The sequence below is a fragment of the Triturus cristatus genome, chromosome 4_2 (genome assembly GCF_964204655.1).
Source record: "Triturus cristatus chromosome 4_2, aTriCri1.1, whole genome shotgun sequence".
Classification (NCBI taxonomy): domain Eukaryota; kingdom Metazoa; phylum Chordata; class Amphibia; order Caudata; family Salamandridae; genus Triturus; species Triturus cristatus.
Window position 1 is genome coordinate 350,238,255 of NC_140586.1, and position 18,028 is coordinate 350,256,282.

The window sequence follows — 18,028 nt, forward strand, 5'->3', positions numbered from 1 at the left end:
GAAATTAATTGAGTATATCTAAAGGGTGAGAGGCAACTATCCCCGCCTCATCCCGTATAGCTGGGATGGCCTGTTGTGCCTCTTGTTGTCTAAGGTGCATGGCAAACAGTCTGTCTGCTTTCTCTCCCCTTTCATAATGTCTTTGCTTTAACCTGACTAGGGCCCTTACAGCCTGAGAGGTATAGAGTTTGTTTAGATATCTTTTTTAGCTGTCAGTCTGTTGTCCAGATCTGGTTTTTAATGAGTTGCCTCAAAGTTGCCATCAGCACTATAAACTTTTTTTTAATTGAGATTTCCTGTTCATGGCTTCCTGCTTACATATGGCTTAGTCTCTCATGATCTCCCATCCTGATACAGTCCTCTTCTGCTGCACGCAACGTGGGAGATCACGGAGTATTCATTTTACCAGGTGTAGGTTTAGACAACGGAGTATAACCTTGCCTCATCATTAAGTAGGCGATAAGAACACATGTAGAGCTTCCAATGGACTGTTGGCAGTCAAACAAGACTGATATCAATCTTAATTTGAATCGTGTCATGGCCTGACATTCCATTTGGTAAGATTGTGGTATCAACCATCCTGCCCAGCAGAGGTGTAGGGGTCAAGAAATAGAACTTGAGCTGTGTGGGAATGATTGGAAGGTATATTCCCTATCTGTGGGATGGGACAGTCTCCCGGGGTCATGCAGGTAGAAGTCCTGCTGGTGAGCTTGCAGCAGTACCCAGTCGGTCTGATGCTGGGAGGCTGCCGGGTGGAGCTTGTCCAGGTAGGGGTATGGCATCACATTCCAAATCTCGCCCCCCCCCCAGAGGATTTTCATACAAGTGTTTTGCAGTAAGATCCAGGTGATGTATTTAAAAGTGTTTAAGTTTGGTGGTACTGGACCAGAAATTGATCCAATGAGCAGCGCCTTGTCATGTATTATGGTTTTCATAAAGATGCAATGGCCTTGGGCTTCTTGCCAAATTTTATGTGCTTTAATCAGTAGGCCCTTCTTGACAAGAATAGCAACTCCACCTTTATCATACGTCTTCGTGGAGGTATGGTGTGTGGTCGAGACAGTCCCTCATTTGCTCCCATGATATTCCCGACCATCTCAGTCTCTGCGAAATTTATGACTCTCTTCATGCAACAGATGTGTCTCTTGTATCAGGGCAATGTCGGGGCCCAGCATACGGAGGTACGATAGGACTTTTTTACACCTAATGTAAGGGGTCAGGCCGTTGACCTCGATGGACACTACATTAAGGTCAGCCATACTCCTAGAAATAGTGTTGGCAGATGCAAGGTGTTGCAGAGGGTTCACAGGTGAGCAGTCAAATTAAGGTTCCCTACATGCGATAAGAAGTTCTCCTGTAAGCAGGAGCCTGCCTGTTATGTGGACAATTCACCATATTTATATGACTCTAGTATGCACTGCAGTTCTTAGAGTTCAATTATAAGTAAGAAAAGAGAAGAAATGTGATTAGGGGATTCAAATACAGTAGGTCTCAACATTAATGAGGCCATTTTCAGGTGGAGGGTCTGTGTAGATAACAGAGATTCATATTGAGAGTACAGGCATGGCTCAGATAGAGAGTCTATCACCATGATTGACCTAATCTGGTTTGTGGTTATGCAAAGCAAAGAACAGATTCTCCTTCCAGTGCCTCTGAATCCCATTTGCATAATCCATGTGCACATATACTCACCGCTTTTCCTTTCTGCCCCAGAGGTCCTCGCTTGCCTGTCTTTCCCCTGTCTCCCTGGAAGACAAGAATGAGCAGTTATGTAAGTCACATGGTAGCAGCAGTGCTATTAAAGAAGGGGGTTTCCATGAGGTCTGACATATCAATACTAGAAGCGTACAACTTAATGTAAGTACAAGGTAAAGAAGGTAAAGATGATATCTGGCATAGCATCCTAAAGCTTAGGGTCAGTGAACGGGGCCCCAGGTTGTTACCGTACTGGACAGCATTCAGCTGGATGCCTTTGAATTTGGATACCAGGAGGCTGACCTAGTGATGATGCATCAGACTTTTGACAGTGTTTATGAGGTCAAAGAAATAGTACTACTGAGAAGTATTTATCTTATTATCCCTGGGAGATAGGGCACTATATATAAATAGTAATTGATGACTCTCTTATAAGTGAGCATGGAGTACAGGGGGCTGTAGTAGTTTAGAATAACAAACAAGGGCCCGATTTATCATTATTGGAGGCAGTGTAATGCAGCAAGATAACTTGCCGCGCTGCATCAAATGGAGATGGAAGGAATGCACCATATTTACCAAGATATAGCACATTCCTGCTCTCTCTCTGCGCCGGCGCACTATGTGCTGTCTAGCGCCAATGCGGGCACCCTTGCATCATGGTACAAAAGTGCCTGAATTCCAGGCAGGATTGAACACCTTTTTGTACAACAACAGTCCTTAGATGCGATTTTCTCAAAGTTTTCTGCACAATGCAACACACTTTAAAAGAGGAATATGGAGAAACACGTGTATTTTTTTTAGGATTTTCTAGTACTGAAGAGTATACATATTATTGTCATAGCACCTGATGTACTATTCCCTTTAAAACAAAAAGATATGCAATTTACACAGCAACTGGTTTGAGATGGGAATGAAATTTGCGTTGCGATATATATAATAAGAGTTCACATGGCAAATTACTCACAGTGGGTCAAAAAACGACCTGTGTAATGACTGTTAATTAGGCAGGCAATAATTTCGAGGAGCCTGTGAACGCACAATTGATGGACGGAATGCAGAACAAATCAAAACATTCACCCCCAGTCAAGAGATCTGGGGTAAATCCTTCGTTCATTTGCTCACCATGCCACCCCAGTTTAGACCCAGCCATATGCAAATCAGTCTTGACCCTGCGCCTCATGGGAACAGTCTAGCCCATGCATGCTAGGTGTAGCGGACTTCTGTTCCTGCATTTCTTTTCCCAAACGGGAAACATGCTTTTAAATTCTGATTGATGTGAATGAATCATTGAGCTCATATACATATCCAATGTGTCTTGGCTCAGAAATCTTGCAACCTAGGGTAAAGGCTCAACATGTTAGGGTAACAGTGCTCAAAACAGATCAATAGCTGCTTTGTGTTTCATAATTGGAATGATGTATTATGAATACCATGGTATTTTGTTTTCTTTTGAAACTCTGTTAAAGAATGGTTAAACACAAATAAATTATATATTTTCTTTCAGCAGGTAACAGATGAAAACAAATATTCAACCACTCTCTTTCTGTTCTGCTTCTTGGCAAACAACTATTTGTTTTCACAGTAATCATTAATGAAGCAAGTGTACATTGATTAGGACAAATAAAGGAGTCCTTAGAACATTTTCAAAAACGTTTTTTTTTTTCTCTCTGCACTTCCATTGTGTATTTGTCTGTGTGTGTGAGCAGGAAGCCCCCATCCCTTCTCCAACTCATAAAAGAGATTTTAAATTGTGGCAGCTCCAGGGCTAAAAGTAATTTGCTTGCTATTTAGCTCAGCATTACAGACTCTGATGCTCGCCAAAAAACCCAGAAATTCTCTGTGACAGATGGAGCTTCTCAAAGTTTCACCTGATCCCTCTTTCAGCTACTGTGAAGCTCCTGCTGAAACTGCTATTCTTGCCAGGCATTGCCCTGACAACGTCCTACATACATTAAGACTCCATGTCACTGGGATTCTTGTTAAGCATGTCAAAGTCCTCATTAAGTTAGTTTCTCCTGCTAGTGCTGACACATTGAAATGCATGAATGAAGCATACAGCCTTCAGAATCCAATGTGAATAGTATGTTTGAAACTGAAAAGTCTCAGCAATGACTAAAACGTGGGTCCTGGGCTCACTGTGCCACTGGAATCAAGCTATCCTGGCTGAAGAGGGGTGAACCCCCCAAAACCAGTCCTAGGATGCTTGTTTCCGGTCCAGGGAGGACCTGGCTTGGCAGTTCGGGCTGGACTGTTCCCATGAGGCACAGGGTCAATACTGATTTGCATATGGCCAGGTCTAAACTGAGGTGGCATTGTGAGCAAAGATTGATGGATTTAACCCAGATCTCTTGACTGGGGGTGAATGTTTTGATTTGTTCTGCATCCCGTCCATCAATTGTGTGTCTGGTTTCAGGTCAGGTCGCCCCCCCACCGTGCTAGCTCACCCTGCTAGCGCCGTGTTCCCAGCCTCGCTACTGCCGCGGGTTCGAGCCCAGTGGTGGGCTTGTAAGTGTTCTCATATGCCCCTGACTGTTTTTTACTGATTCTATTGCGTGTGTTTTCGTTTGTACTTGGTTTTCATTTTGCAATCCTTTTTCTGTCACCGTTACTGTCTGTACCCCCTCTGCTGCCCCCTGTGTCCCCTTTTGCCCGGTTTAGCCTGTTTGCTGCCCTCTGTGCCCCGTTTCTCTTCTGTTCCCCCCTCCCGCCGACCCGCGTTTCCCGCCGCTGCCTTCCCTGCGACCCTGCCCCCGTGTCCTGATTTGTCCCGCTGCCCCCTCCCAGCTGCTCCTCCATCCCTCGTCCCCCCTCATAATGCAGGCCGCTGCGCGGTGAAGGAGCGACCCAAGACCCTGGTTTCAGGTCAGGTCGCCCCCCCACCATGCTAGCTCACCCTGCTAGCGCCGTGTTCCCAGCCTCGCTACTGCCGTGAGTTCGAGCCCAGTGGTGGGCTTGTAAGTGTTCTCATCTGCCCCTGACTGTTTTTTACTGATTCTATTGCGTGTGTTTTCGTTTGTACTTGGTTTTCGTTTTGCAATCCTTTTTCTGTCACCGTTACTGTCTGTACCCCCTCTGCTGCCCCCTGTGTCCCCTTTTGCCCGGTTTAGCCTGTTTGCTGCCCTCTGTGCCCCGTTTCTCTTCTGTTCCCCCCTCCCGCCGACACGCATTTCCCGCCGCTGTCTCCCCTGCGGCCCCACACCCCCATGCCCTGATTCGTCCCGCTCCCCCCTCCCAGCTTCTCCTCCCTCGTCTCCCCTCATAATGCAGGCCGCTGCGCCGCCGTGCCGCTGGCGCGCCATAGACGCGCCAGAGGCAAGCCCGTCTGCGCCCGTCCGCGCCTGGCTCGCGCCCTGCGCCAGAAACCCCTGGACACCGCAAACGCAACTACGCCAGACTCCGCTACGACGCCACCGCCCTCCACGCACTCAACACTGGCCGTAAACACAGCTGCTTCCAGGCCGCACCGAAACGCACCCACGGACCCTTCTGCCACGGCTGCAGCTTCACCTGCGACAGAGCCACCAAACCTCCAACGACCAGACCCAACCACCTCCGCTGCATACTCCTCAACACCCGCTCCGCACGCAGACACGCCGTCGAGCTCTGGGACCTGCTCGACACCATCGCCCCTGACGTGGCTTTCCTGACCGAGACCTGGTGGAACGACTCCTTGGCGCCTGACATCGCCATAGCCATCCCAGACGGCTACAAGATCACCCGCTGAGACCGCGCAAACGGTATCGGAGGAGGAATAGCCATCGCCCACAAATCCACCCTCAAGATCTCCACCCACGCAGGCGACACCCTCAAGACCGCCGAACACCTGCACTTCCAAATCCACACCAACCCCAACACCACCCCCAGAGGAACGCTCATCTACAGACCCCCGGGACCCAGGACGCTGTTCAGCAACTCAATCCCCGACCTCGCCAGCACCCACGCACTCGCCTCCATGGACTACATCCTCCTCAGGGACCCGAACTTCCACCTCGAGAACAACAACGACGCCAACTCCGCCACCCTGATTGACAACCTCGCAAACCTCGGCCCAAGACAGCTCGTCTCCGCACCCACCCACGCCGCCGGCCACACGCTGGACCCCATCTTCTCCACAGGCACCCATGTCAACTTCGACCACACCACCGAACTCCACTGGACCGACCACCGTTGCATCCACTTCACCTTCAAGAAACCAACCACGCACCACCGCACCCAACAACTCCCCCGTCACTGCTGGAGCAAAGTCACTGAAGACTAACTGACCTCCACCCTCGCCCAGAACCCACCTGAGGCCTCCACCAAGCCAAACACAGCAGCCCGCAACCTCAGACAGTGGATCGAAGACTGCGCCAACACCCTCGCTCCACTCAGGAAACCCCCCATCAACCACACCAGCAAGAAAGCCACCTGGTTCACCGACGAGCTACAGACCTCCAAATGCGCCTGCCGGAAACTGGAGAAAAAATGGCTCCGCGAACGCACACCAGACAGTCACGCAGCCCACAAGGACGCCACCCGTAGACACCACCACCTCATCAGAACGGCCAAAAGATCCTCCTGCATAAACCGACTGGACAACAACGCACACAACAGCAAAGAGCTCTTCAGCATTGTGAAGGAACTCTCCAACCCCAACGCCAACGACGTCCCGCCTTCACAAGAATTGTGCAACGCTCTGGCAACCTTCTTCCACCAGAAGATCGCAGACATCCACAACAGCTTCAACACCCCGATCGACCCGATCGTGCCAGACTCCACCCCCACGAACACCACCTGGACCAACCACATGACCTCCTGGACCAACGTCAATGACGAAGAAACGCGCAAGGTCATGAACTCCATCCACTCGGGATCACCGTCAGACCCATGCCCTCACCACATGTTCAACAAAGCCGACGCAACCATCGCACCCCAACTACGGCAGGTCATCAACGCCTCCTTCGAGACAGCCACATTCCCGGACAGCTGGAAGCACGCCGAAATCAACGCCCTCCTCAAGAAGCCCAAGGCGGACCCCAACGACCTCAAGAACTTCCGAACCATCTCCCTGCTCCCCTTCCCGACGAAGGTCATCGAGAAAATCGTCAACGCACAACTATCCCGCCACCTCGAAGGCAACAACATCCTGGACCCATCCAAGTCCAGGTTCAGACTAAACCACAGCACTGAAACAACCCTCATCGCCGCCACAGATGACATCAGGTGCCAACTCGATAACGGCGAAACCTCAGCCCTCATCCTCCTGGACCTCTCGGCCGCCTTCGACACAGTCTGCCATCGCACCCTAAAAACACACCTTCAAGAAGTCGGGATCCACGGGAAAGCCCTCAGCTGGACCACATCCTTCCTCTCCGGCAGAACCCAGAGAGTCGGACTCCCACCCTTCCTATCCGAAGCCACCGACATCATCTGCAGCGTCCCCCAGGGATCATCACTCATCCCGACGCTGTTCAACATCTACATGACCCCCCACGCACAAGTGGCCCGTCTGCACAACCTCAACATCTTCTCCTACGCCGACGACACCCAGCTCATCCGTTTCCTCACCAAGGACCCACACACCACCAAAATGAATCTCCACGAGGGAATGAAGGCCGTCGCCGACTGGATGCAGAGCAGCCGTCTGAAACTGAATTCGGACAAGACGGAGGTCCTCATCCTCGGACCCACCCCCTCGGCCTGGGACGACTCATGGTGGCCGACAACGCTGGGAACGGCACCCACCCCAACCAACCACGCACGCAACCTCGGATTCGTCCTCGACTTCTCCCTCTCCATGTCGAAGCAGATCAACGCTGTCTCCTCCTCCTGCTACAACACCCTCTGCATGCTACGCAGGATCTACAAGTGGATCCCTCCCGAAACAAGGAGAACTGTTACACAGGCCCTCATCAGCAGCAGGCTGGACTACGGCAATGCACTCTACGCAGGAATCCCAGCCAAGCACCTGCATCGACTTCAGCGCATCCAAAACGCCTCCGCACGACTGATCCTCGATGTACCCCGCCGCAGCCACATCACCCCCCACCTGAAAGACCTGCACTGGCTCCCCATCGAAAAGAGGATCACCTTGAAACTCCTCACCCACGCACACAAAGCACTCCACAACGCCGGACCAACCTACCTGAACGCCAGACTCAACTCCTACACCCCCACACGCCAGCTCCACTCAGCAAACCTCGCCCTCGCGGCTGTCCCCCGCATCCAACGAAAGACCACCGGTGGAAGATCATTCTCCTACCTCGCCGCCAAGACCTGGAACACCCTCCCCACCCACCTACGGCAGACCCAGGACCTGCTCACCTTCAGAACACACCTCAAGACCTGGCTCTTCGAGCAGTAGCGGCCCCCCCTCAGTGCCTGGAGACCCTCATGGGTATGTAGTGTGCTTTACAAATTCAGTGATTGATTGATTGATTGTCTTCTGCTTTCTCACCCTAAGTGCGCCAGGTATACCCAGACGTGGGTCCTGGGCTCACTGTGCCACTGGAATCAAGCTATCCTGGTTGAAGAGGGGTGAAACCCCAAAATCGGTCCTAGGATGCTTGTTTCCGGTCCAGGGAGGACCTGGCTTGGCAGTTCGGGCTGGACTGTTCCCATGAGGCACAGGGTCAAGACTGATTTGCATATGGCCAGGTCTAAACTGGGGTGGCATTGTGAGCAAAAGAATGATGGATTTAACCCAGATCTCTTGACTGGGGGTGAATGTTTTGATTTGTTCTGCATTCCGTCCATCAATTGTGTGTCTAAAATGCTCATCATACAAATGATATCTTTGTGCTTAGCACAGATTATATATTCTGATAACACAGGTGAGAACATTATGAAAATACACAAACTTAAATCACAATTTTACACTCAATTTCTATACACATTTAGTGCCACACACTACCTGTCCAGACATGTAATAATAGTTGTAAATATTTTTCTCTTCATTTAAAGGCATAAATGCATGGGTGCTTCAGGAAGATCCTGTGTTGCATCATAAAAGCAACAGGCATCAGAAGCCAAAAGATATAGAAATGTTGCTGTGATGTGACCTATTCCCGAGTGTCACCTAAAGACTGCAAGCCTCCTTTATGAGGCCCTTACACCATCATTACGTCACTTATTGTGACGCTGGGGCAGCGTAAATAATGCGCCACACTGCACCATATTTACAAAGTGATGCATCTAGGCAGATGGTCGCTTTGTAAACCCCTGAGCTACATTATACCTGCGACCGGTATAATGTATGCAGGGTGGGCGTTGTGGTGCAGAAAAGGCTCATAGAAAGGTCACAGTGAAATCTATGAGATTTCACTGCAGCACTTCTTAGGCGTCACTGTGTTAAATACGTTATGCGTATTTGAAGTAGGCGTAAGTGGTGAAGCAGGCCCTTTCACAATGGGGCTTATCCCATGTGAAAGGACACATTGCTGGAGTAGCGTCTATTTTCAGAAACACCCCAGCAATGCGCCACTTTTGCGCCTACAAAAATGGCAGGAATACTGACGTATCTGTAAATCCTTACAACATGGAGCGCCATACATTAAATACAGCACATCAATGGTGTCCCAAGAAGGGCGCACTGAAAAGTGTTGCATCACTTTTTTCACGCAGCAATGCAACACTTTTCATAAACAAGGCCCTGCATTTTTAAGAGAACAGGTAAGGAAAACATAAACATCAGAAATAATGAACTAGAACAATCAACTGCAGGTTGCCAACAAAGAAAAGGAAAGGACAGGGGAGCGAATAGAAGATTGTCAATTAAATGAAGAACAAGCCTCCTGTAGATGTTCATATCATTGCCTGACTCAGGCAACATTATCAAAGTAAGCAATGTGGAAAGGTCACCCCAATCCTCTAGTTCGGACTTCTGTGTGTGGCATTTCCTCTTGTTATTTGTAAATTATTTTTCTTTCCCTTCTCTGCTAAGCACATTCTCACTCTCCCATCTTTATCTCTCACAATCCTCTCCTTGTTCATAACTGTTCTAACCCAACTCCTGTACATATCACTGCCAAAGTAAGAGGAGTTTCCTTGTCTAAATATTTGAATCTCAATACTTTGCTTGTGGTCGCTCAATCACCTTTTTCTGTTTATATTCCAAAGATTTTACTACCACGTAGCATCTTTAAGATCCATCTTGGTAGCTAATCAGCTTGCAGCCCTAACCCAGACGCTAAATTCTTAGATATAGGATTGTATCATCTAGCCTATGATGGTCCAACTTTGTCACATGAGGAACAGATCGTTGGTATATTTTTCTGTGTATTCACAAGCAATATTATCCATACAAATACATTAAGAAATCAACGAGCTCATGTCCTCCCACTTGAATCTTTGGGTAAAACTGCTCCATGTCAGGGCTGGAATATATCACACTAAGATATAGGGATCTGCACACAGGCATTGGCACAATTAAGGTGGAGAGAAGGTTGAGATTTCCCAAAAATACAACCTCAGGTGTGTTGATGGGAAAATGCCATACAAGACATAGGGAGAAATAAAGAGTGTGTAAAATTAAACTGCTCCCACAATACATGTGCACCCTTGCACTGACGCGGAAGAAGTGCAGATCCACAAGTTATTTTCTGCTTCAGATCACCAGCAGGCTTAATAGTTACTACAGCGGTGCCTACTGTGTGTCTTCTCACATCACACACAGGTGCTGGATAACGGATTCCAGGAATGTCTCCTATTGCCCACACTGGGTCTTCAGTGACCCTTTAGTACCTCAGGAGGATTATGCCTTGTTGTGTATTTATAGTGCCATGCAACAAAATATCTATCTTGTAGTGATTTTGAGATTGAAGCAAAAACAAAGTTTGTCATTTTCAAAAGGATTGGAAAAGGATTTTGCTAAAAAGGAACACAACTGTGAATTTTACACATGGGGCACTCATCCGTTATCTCCAAAGAATATATGGATATATCTTAGCTATATGGCGACTACAACTCTAATGCTACCATAACACACTTTTGATATTGATAAATTTCCTCGCTCTGAGAGAGCCATTTTATGATTAGAAGGAACAATTAGCTGTGAATAGTTAATTAAGCACATTTCCTCAAAATGTACAGATTTGTGCCAACCTATGTTATTTTTCCTGCAGCCATTTTCTGAAATCCAATGCAATTACATCTTGGCTAGCCAAGAGGGGGAACTGCGAAATAGCTAAAAACAAAACGCCAAAATCTTAGACAAGGTCCTTCTATGTGCTGTCCAGGAAAATATCTGTAAAAGGAAACACCAACCGCCTCAGCACACTATGCAGTTGCTAGTCAGAGTCCTTCTCCCGGGCAAACCTTGCATTTACCTATTGTATTGCCTTTTGCCTAACTATCAAGGGAATTATGCTTAATGTGAGCCTTTCTTTTTCTATTCTGTTCATGTCGTGCTTAGACTGTGTGTCACATGCACTGTAGACTCTCCCAAACATTCCACTGGTTCTCCAGACTGACCCACTGCCTTCTTGTGAATACCTATGCATTGAAGTATCTGGTGGCAATAATCACACCTGCAAACTGCACACGTTTTACCACCCCCCACGCGACAACCTTCCATTCTTAGAACTGATCATGGACATTATCTCGGCCAATGCAGACTCCCATAGCACTCAGATCTTCCTGAGATATTTCAACCTCCACTAGAACGATGTAAATGATGTGGTGGTCAATAGCCTTAAATCCTTCCTTCTTGACCTCAACCTAACCCAAATATGTGACAGATCCACTCATATCAAAGGAGCTACCTTAGATCTTATTATTGGTAAGCCCAACTCCATCCTCCTGGACTCGATCCTCCCATGTGATTGGACAGACCATTATTGCATTTCCATCTGCATTCTTGATTCGGTAAGAGCAAGTAAAGCCCAGCCTAAGAACCCAAAACAGCTGAAAAGATGCCTACGAAACATCAACCCGCAGAATCTAACTGCTCTCTGCGAGAACATCCAGCACCCCCCCCCACCCCCCCTCCCACCGAACATGTCTGATGTTCACAACCTTACGGCCCACTATAACCATGCAATGCTGAACGTACTAGACTCGGTTGCACCACTACAGCTTAAAAGAATGTCCTCTAATCGTTTACTGATAGTCTTAATTCCGAAAGAAGAAACTTAAGACTTACCGAAAGGCAATGGCGGTCCTATCCCTCCCTTGAGAATCTCTACCACCTGAGATCTGGGAGAAGCATACATAATAAACGCATCAGATGCTCGAAGGCCACCTTTTTCAGAACCCAACTAGACCAAGCAAAAAAACGTCCAAAAAACAGTTCGAACTCATCAAGTCCCAAGCCAATAGTCATCCGAACTCAGCATCACTGGGTCAAGGGACACTGCCTAATTGTGAAGAATTTGCAGACTTCTTCACTGCTAAGTCTAGTAAGATTGAAACTGAATTAAGATCTGCCCGGAACCACCTGTCGATCAGTCCACTGACCTCCCTCGGTCCACTAGGCGTGGTTATCTCATACCCTGTGCAACCGGACCCCCTAAAACCAATGCATCCTGGAGTCTGTTCCAAACCCTGGATGAGTGCACTATACGCAAAACACTCTCGACTCTAAAACCTTCCAATCATTACAATGACCCTCTGCCATCGAACCTATTCCCGGAAGTTAGATCCTCCTTACTAATATTGTGGACTAAGATCGTCAATGCATCACTTCGGCAAGGTGATATTCCAGACTGCCTAAAATCGGGGCAGGTTACCTCGATTCTAAAGAAACCAACTGCTGATCCCATGGACCTGCATAACTTTCACCCAATCTCTAACCTCCCCACCCAGGCAAAGCTCCTGGAGAAATGTGTGCTGGCCCAACTCTGCAACCACATCAACCATTTCCAACTCCTGGACCGATGCCAATCTGGTTTCCACCCGGGCCATAGCACATAGTTGGCACTAACGCACATTGTCGATGGTGCGCCAAGAATGCCGGACCACAATTAGTCGTGCCTACTGATCCTTCTTGACCTCTCGTCAGCATTTGCTACTGTCAAACACGATAACCTAATTTACCTCCTGGAACACAAGATGGGGTTGTTGGTTCTCTTCGTTCCTCCTGAATAGATCTCAAAGCTTCAAGGTGAACCAATCCCTGTCCCATCCTGCACAGGTTATGCTGGGGGTTCCACAAGGTTCAGTACTCTCTCCCACGCTCTTTAACTTGTTCATGGAGCCTCTAACAGAAATTCTGAAAGCATCCACTATCACATGTATGCGGATGACACCCAACTATATTTGAATATCGCCTCTCCTGAGGACATTCATTCCCTCAATTCAATCCTGCTGGAAACACAAAGCTGGCTGACTCGGAACCACCTGAAGCTAAACGCTCTAAAAACAGAATTCTCACCCCACAAGCAATCCTTGGTCATGGAACAATGGCTGAATCAGCTTACTGCTCTCAATTGTAGACCTCACCTCGTGGACGCGGCATCCTCGCTTGGTATTATATTAGACAATAGTCTGAACATGCAAAAGCACATCAGTTCCCTCACCAAAGGAGCGAATTTCCAACTCAGCATCCTAAGGAAGCTCAAACAATTTCTCCCTGCTCATGACCTAAAGGTGCAATCATTAGTGATCGCAAAGCTGGACTATGGCAGCGCAATGCTTTGTGGCTTGCCCACAGTGAAAATGGCTGCTCTTAGGGTGGCCCTCATTTCTGCTGCTAGGCTCTTAACGGGTTCTAAAAAATACAACCATATGTCTCCGAACCTGCTGGCCCTCAAATGGCTCCTATATGAAGCTCGGATACAGCTGAAAATTGCTTGCATGGTACACAAAACCATCCACTTCAAGACCCTATTGTACCTCACTCAGAGACTGGAGCTCTCATGTGGTACAAGAGCCTCCCAAAGTGCCGGCACCCTTTTACTCAAACCACAAAAATTCAAGAAAAAAAAGACTTACAAGTGAGCCTTCTCAGGCATAGTGCTGAGGATCTGGAACTCTCTCCCCCCTGAAGTCAGGGTGATCATTTCAACTGTCCACTTCAAAATGGAAGTTAAAGGACTCTTGATGAAGAAATATCTGCTCCAGTCAGTCTGCCCCACTTGACTCGGGTCAATAGCCGCTGTTTTGTAGCCCAGAGGCTTTGCTTGCGTGATTGTTGGACATTTTTTTAATTTGTACTTTTCGCTTTGTTGTGTCTGTATGTTTGCCTTTACCCTTCCTTGCTGAATTATCTGTAAAGCGCTCAAATACCCTCGGTGGTCATGTTTGTGCTATATAAAACTTTATAAATAAATAAAGGTCTCATGCTCTGCTTACGGAAGCATATTACTGCTATTTATGTGCAATGCTTTTTGCTTTTGCATGCATCAGCCATAGTTTACAGTATAGTTAATAATTATTATTTAGCATTGTCCTAAACCAGTGATTTGTTTGCCTTTCAACTAGTCGGAATGTATTAAACACTCACCATGACAATAGCATGGCAGTAGAATCCAAAACACTGAGGGCCTGATTACGACTTTGGCGGTGCGTCTCAAGGTCCGCCCCACGGCCGCACTGCCAAAGCCGTGGTCAGGCCGCCCCCCAGATTAGGAGTTTCCTCCTGTCTGGCAGGCTTTGTTTTTGATGTTCCCACAGCAGTGCCCTGAAAATGGGCTCTTCAAGGGGACTGCCAAAACCAGTTCCTGCACGGCATGGACTTATAAGTCCATGCCGTGGAGAAGCCTGGGTGCATGGATACAGGGGGCACATGTTGTGCCCTCCTGCATGCACTCCAGGGCACAGAGGCAGGCCCCCTTTGGTTCCTCTCTGCCAGGGTTTTTATGGAGGAGGAACCGCCATGAAAACCATAAACCATAGCGGAGAGAAAACTCCTCATATGCTTGGTGGAACTGTGGCGGTCCAACCAGGCATATTGATGTCTCCTGACTCCTGCAACACTGCCAGAGAATGGCGGTTCCCTGGCGGCTGTAGCGGGGCAAATGCGGTCCAACTGCCCTAATCGTAATAGGGCAATCAGAAGACTGCGGCATCTCCACGAGTCTGGCGGTCGGTGGACCGCCAGACTCATAATTAAGCCCTGAGTGGAATGGACAGGTGATTTGTCATGTGAATTTAACAAACATAGCACTCCTTGAATTCCACATCAGAAGTAGACTAGAACCTACAGTGAATACAACCTGATCTGCTTGCATGCAAAACCTAGCTGTATACGGACGAGCATTTGAATACGCCTCAGTGAGTATGAGTTGCCCAGGATGCTTTACAATTTTTGATCCTTCAGCTTTGCATCAAAGTATATGTGTAGGAAGCTAATACTGGGCAGTCCTCAGCTTAGAATCACTGACTATGGCGCCAAAGAGCATGTACCAATGTGGAGCGTTCCACCTAATTTCTATAGCACTGAGGAACACTCGACTGAGTGTCAAGGAACAGGGCCCAAGAAGAAGCCTGCAATAAAACTCAGGGGGATATATACAAGAATATGTTGGAGCTGGTGTAACACCAAATTTGGCAACACCATACTCCAACATTTTCAAAACGCAGGGATGCGCTGTATTTGCAAAAATATGGTGCACTCCTGCATTTCCCCTAATGCTAAAAAAGCTGCCTAATGCCAGCGCAGGCCCCCTTGCGCCATGTTGCAAGGGTGCCTGCACTGCAGGGGTGATTGTTTATGTGCAAGAAGGGATACCTTCCTGCACATGAACAATCTTTAAAGGTGATTTGCTGTTTCCATGTGTTCTGCAGAATGCAGCACACATAGAAAGAGCAAAATACGAGGTGAAATGAATAATATTTCCTCGTATTGCCGTCGTAAGACCAGGTTTTATCTGGCCTTAGTTTTTGGTGCTGCCCCATCCTTGTACATATGGGGAAGCCTCAAAAAGCAATGGGTGTTTCTGTAGGTGGAATGCCCACTGCAACACCCTTTGCCCGCCCCTTCGCTGCAGTGGACTGCTGTGGAAAGGGGCATATGTACAAGGTGCCGTTAAACCACATTAAGTGGCTTAGTGCCACCTTGTAAATATGGGGTATGGTGCAACGCCACGCTCCAGTGACGTTAGGGGCTTGTAAATATGCCCCTTAGTTTGGTATCAGTGAGTGGGAGGGGGATAAGGGTCACTGAGCATAGTGTAAGAGACTTCTCGAGCAAGTCATAATAAATATGAACAGCAGATTAACAGCTATGGATTATCAAATGATGATGAGGCATTGCTAATGTGTTTTGAACCTGCTGAATGTAACTAAATGACGCATGAGGTTTTAAACTGGGAACATTTCAAACTGGTTTTATGGTGTTTATTTTTTGGACATTTCCATCTGCATTTATCCATATACATTTTTGGGTCATCTTATTGGTATTTATCCATATTTATGTTGCGTTGTGGGAATAAATGGAGTCACAAAATTGTATATTTCCAAATTTTTTTAACTGATGAACTTGCAGTCATACTTTGATGCCTGTCGCATTTAAGCAAATTAAGCAGTCAAATACAACAAAACACTACACCCACAGGTAAATATTACAATTATACTTCAGATATATATTAACACATGTTTGTATTTAATTAAATCTTATCCTGTTTTTTAATGCCCCATTTTGTCTATCAGCTCAGCTGTTGGCCTGTGATTCGTGAAAGACAGCATGGAGAGTCACTCAAAAGAAGAACAATTTTCAGTATTTTTCAGCTTTTAAAAATAAACACAAAGAAAGAACACATTGTTTTCTCTCTGTATTTGTCTGTAAAAGTCACTAAAAATGGAAAACTGGGAGCCTTAATCATTATACAGTTATTTATACCTAGCGGATGCTCCACAGCTGATAGACAGTTCCATTGATAGTAGATATTACGTCAATCTATCACTCACCACGGGTCCCAGAAATCCATTCCTTCCAACCACACCACGGCCACCTCTTGGTCCCTGGAAACAGGGGCAAAAACAGTTCATGTTAAGAAGGACAAGAAAGTGGGTGGTACATACTGAGTGGGCCAGTGGCATGATGTAATGATAGATTCTGTGACAAAGAAGATTTTTAAAAGGAAAATAATGTGGGGAAAGTGCATAGCCAATGGAATGTCCTTCGTGCAGGCTGGAGAGGCATGAGAGTCAGAAGTGGCAAAGATAAATATTTATTAAAGGAAGTTCTCCATTGCGAGTATTTAGTTTCTTGGGGGTATATTTGCATTAATCCATAGGGCACTAACCAAAATTTGGGTAAAGTACCTCTTAATGCTCATTCTAAAACCAATTCCATGGCAGATGATGGCCGCCACCAGCCATGTGTTAGATGGTTCCCAATGTCTATATTAAATCCACATTTTTGTAGGAGAAGATGTTTTATGGCATACCCCTTGGAAATGTTGAGTTTAATCATGCAAAGATGGTCTGTCAAACATCCCTTCAAAATGAAATGCCATCACTTACCACTTGTCCGATAGCTCCTGCCTTCCCGCTTTCCCCCAGAGATCCAGATTCACCCTGAAAAGAATGAGACAGCATTACGTTATATGTGAGTATCAAATGCTGTCCTTCAAAAGTGCTTGTTTATGGGGAGCCAGCAAGCCTGGGTGTATTAAGTCTCTATTAGGAAAGCTGTGGCCCCATCCATCAGATAAGCAGAACAGTGGCCTTACCTCAGGAAATGGACCTCTGATGAGAAAAGGAGGAGTTCACATATTTCAGATGTGAAGATTTCAAATGAACAAGTTACTTACCTTCTGTAACGTTCTTTCTGCTGTATACTCTATCCTGAGCCATATTCCTTGCCTTTAGAATATCCCCAAGCATTAGACTGCATCTGGAAACAACAGAAGTGATCCTGTGCACCAGTAGGTGTCATCATGAGGCTCCGGCATTGGCTCCATACTGCCCCAGAAGTGACAGAGCAGAGGCGCATTTCAGCTCCACCCCTGTTTTTTTAGTTATTTCCCTTTCTGTGCCCTCAGGCATGGAACGTTGATTAATTATTGACGACTGTAGGACACTGGATTTTTAGTTGAGAGAGATGGAAGCCCAAAGTAAATCATTAAATCAATTCTTTTGAGCGTGAACCAGAAAATTTACTACATAAACCTGTGCTTAACATTGGCATGGCACAAATTAGTCAGGCTTCACTTAAAGGCAAGGTGTAAAGTATTTATCCAGCACTCAAACAGTAATATAAATACAACACATGATAATCCCAAACCAAATTTGAACAATATAGAATAAAATGACACCAAAAGGAAAAAAATCCAATTAGTAGAACTGGAGTTATGACTTTTGAAAAGTTTAGGTGAAAATAGCACCAAAAAGCTGAAAGCACCACTCGCGGTTATCTGGTCGCCCTGAACCTGGATAAAATCACAAGTTAAGAGTGACTGCGATGGAGCGC

General features: G+C 46.9%; 1 long non-coding RNA gene across 1 annotated transcript in view; it reads right to left on the reverse strand.

Moving 5' to 3' along the window:
• LOC146833868 (uncharacterized) overlaps window positions 1-16,546 on the reverse strand; it is a 108,988-nt gene extending 92,442 nt beyond the window's left edge. Inside the window, exons 1-2 of the long non-coding RNA XR_014960282.1 lie at window positions 16,522-16,546; window positions 1,693-1,746 (exon numbers count right to left, since the gene is read on the reverse strand). This is a non-coding gene — a long non-coding RNA (uncharacterized LOC146833868). The remainder of the gene's footprint in view (window positions 1-1,692; window positions 1,747-16,521) is intronic.
• Window positions 16,547-18,028: the final 1,482 nt, after the last annotated feature.